Below are 3,436 nucleotides of genomic sequence, written 5' to 3' on the forward strand. Positions count from 1 at the left end.
GATGCCAAAATCAACTTTGTCTTCAAGCTGTGGAGAAGAAAAACAGGAAGGGATCATGAGACCAGTCCCAGTGTCGGCACCTCCCTGTCCCACTGTGGGGCCAGGGCACTTCCTCTGGGCTTGGGCTCCCTGGTGGCTCACACAGCTGCTGAGTGAGCAGGAGGCTTCCTGCTGCAGGCTGGAGCCCTGCCTGGACGCACCCTGCCCCAAGTAGGCAGAGGCACATCCAAACTTGCCTTTGCTGCCATATCCCACCCACCCCAGGGTGGATGCTGTGCCAAGATCGCCAGGGGAGCTGGTACAAGCCAGGCCTGGAGATGCTGAGAATGTGCCAGGTCAAAGCAGCCCATGGACAGAATCCACATGAGGCAGGGATGGGTCCAGCTTCCTGGCATGGAATAGGGACCAGCCCAAGCCCGGCAGGAAACAAAAGTTCAGGAGAACATGGCCTGGGATATACTTGGTTTGAAAAATTTCCATCAATTTCAGCCAATGCTCCCCACCAGGGAAGGTCCCCAGCGCTGAGACACGCAGGCATCCATATCCGTTGTCTCCATCCAGCACAGGGCGACCAGATCATGTCTCAGGCAGGGGCTTGTTTGGGAAATCCATAGCTTTGGCAAAAGCCATGCAGCAGGGCACTGGTTGTGGGCGGTTGTGCAGCACTGCCTGGGCTGTTTGACTGCCACCAGCCCTGCCAAATTTCTGAGCTAGCCCTCAGGATTAGCCTCCTCCTCTCCCTTCCTCGCTGCCAGGATCAGCCCGCATTTTGCAGGGGAGGAGGCGAGTTGCACAGGACTGTGAAGCAAAACATCTCAACTTACCTCTCATGGCTGCTCCTGCTTCCTTCTGTGCCAAATCCTGAGCCAGGGAAAGAGGGAAAGGCAGCTTCAGCAGAATAGCCATGAAACATACATCTATCTATATGCACCATGAGAGGATGCAGAGAGCAAAGGGTACATACACAGTCAGTGGTTCAGCAGGGAGGGAGGGAAGGAGGATGCATGGATTGAGGGAAGCAGACATGCAGATGTGTATATGGATGCGTGGATCAGTTGTCAGAGGGAGGAAGGGGTAGATCGATTTATAGATGAATGTATGGATAGGTATTTGGACACTCAGTTACCATCCCAAGCATCAAAGATGCTCTCTCTGCAGGGGCTGACTTGTGAAGAGGGAGGAGAGGCCCATGGGCAGAGAGCAAGGATTGTGTTTGGGAACAAGTCTTGGGTGTGACCTATGCACCCAGTCCTCATATAAATGGCATCACAGCTGACGTGAGGAGACAGAGGCTGAACTGTCACCAGTTCAGGTCCTGGGAGTACTGGGGAGAATGTGGGCCATCTCCAGAGGGATTGCATCCCCCTCAGGAGCCGCTTCCATCTCACACTGCCCAGACACTGAGAGAGCAGGAACAGCAGGGACTATGCCCACAGACACAGTGAATCCAAACATGAATGCTTTAAAAACATAGTGCTGAGTGCTCACCCTGACCATGGTTTTCATCTCACCTCCATGTGGATACCTCTGCCTGGGAACTTGCTAGAGATCCACGACTGAACCCATTAGAGATCCCTGCAATCCCCCAGACTCCCTCTTCTTCGTCTGCCTCCCTTTCTAGCTGCCACAGCCCTGAACATTCCTTGCTCTTCTTTCCTGAAACAGAAGAGGAGACATCACCTGCCAGGCCAGATGTGGAGAAGGGAGAGACCTGAGCTGCCTCTTGCTGCTGCATTGTCAGCTTCTCCCTCCAGAAATGGGTTGTTTCTTTTTTTGCTTGCTGAGGCTGGCCCCTTCCCTGCCTCTAGGAAGCTTTTGGTGTTTCACAGATGGGAAATGCCAAGCACCTGGCCACAAAGATGCTGGGAAGCAACAGCCAGCAGCATAGCTCTGCCCAAGCACTGCTGCTGGTGATGCTCTTGGGAAATGGCTGCTCCCTGCTCCAAGCAGCAGCAGCAGCAGCCCACAATTTTCCTGCTAGATTTTTCCTTTTTCTTTTTTTTTTCTTTTTCTTTTTTTTCCTTTTTCAGCACTAGAAACAGTCCTGCTGTCCAAGCAAAAGTTCCCAGTGTTTTGTGTTCCTGCCCTGGAGTGTGGTGTCACTAGGGGACACGTGCTGTGTGCTCCCCGTGCACACATTTCTGAGCACTACACCTCCTCAGGGGTGCCATGTTACTTGCTCAGAGGAGATGATTTCCTCCCTTCCCCGTGGCAGGAACTCCATCTTCTCCTCCAGCTGCAGGGACTAAAACAGAGCAGGACATGCTTTGGGAGCTTCCCTGGGCAGCCCCTCTACCTGCTCTCCTCCCACCAGCTGCACCTTTTCCTTCCCTTCCTTCACTGCCACATCAGCTGCTTTGTCAGCATGGGCCGAATAAACTAGTAGAGGTTATGGACAGCATGGCCCAGACCTCTGCAGAAACTTCTGAACCAGCTGGGGCACTCCAGTGCTTCCCATGTTTCCAGGATTCCATGGAGCAGGCACTGGGTAGACAGAGTTCTGTACAGCTGTGCCTTTGTCTGCATCCTGAATATGATGGACCCCAGTTAAAGGTGCCTCTGGGAGTCTCGTGTGCTCTTTGCAGGGTCACATCACATTCAAGCAACTCCCAGCCTTTGTTCTCCACTGGAAGATCCACCAGATGTGGGAGCAGCTGAGCTCCACATGAATTCCAGGCACTGGCACCAGCACAGTCACCTCTGTGCTGATGGATCTGGAGGCCATAAGGTGCCAAAAGTGTCCAAGATCTGTCTGAGATCCCTTCCTGGGATCACGGCTGATCCCCAGGATGATCTGCAGGTCTTAAAGGCACTGATTCCCAGGGGGAAGCTAACCTGGAAAGTTCTGATCACTAGAAATAAGCTGACCTGGAAGGCACTGATGACAGAGAGGATGCTGATTCGGAAGGTGCTGATTGCCAGTGGAGTGCCGGAGATGCCAGCCTGGAGATCCCAGGAGGATCCTAACCTGGAAGAGAGATGCCTGGGAGGATGCCAGTCTGGAAGGCACCAATCCCCAGGGGTTTGCTGATCTGAAAGGCACCATTTATCCAGAACATGATGCTTTTTCCCCTACTGCAGAGCACTTCTTTCAGCTCCCCACCTACACTGGGCAGCAGCTCGGCCAGGGTCCTCTCCAAGGGCTCAGGCTAGGGATCCACAGCCAGGATCCTCTCCAAGGGTTTGGGCTAGGGATCCACAGCCAGGATCCTCTCCAAGGGCTCAGACTAGGGATCCACAGCAAGGATCCTCTCCAAGGGTTTGGGCTAGGGATCCACAGCAAGGATCCTCTCCAAGGGTTTGGGCTAGGGATCCACAGCCAGGATCCTCTCCAAGGGCTCAGGCTAGGGATCCACAGCCAGGATCCTCTCCAAGGGCTCAGGCTAGGGATCCACAGCCAGGATCCTCTCCAAGGGCTCAGGCTAGGGATCCACAC

The sequence above is a fragment of the Molothrus aeneus genome, chromosome Z (assembly GCF_037042795.1).
Source record: "Molothrus aeneus isolate 106 chromosome Z, BPBGC_Maene_1.0, whole genome shotgun sequence".
NCBI lineage: Eukaryota > Metazoa > Chordata > Aves > Passeriformes > Icteridae > Molothrus > Molothrus aeneus.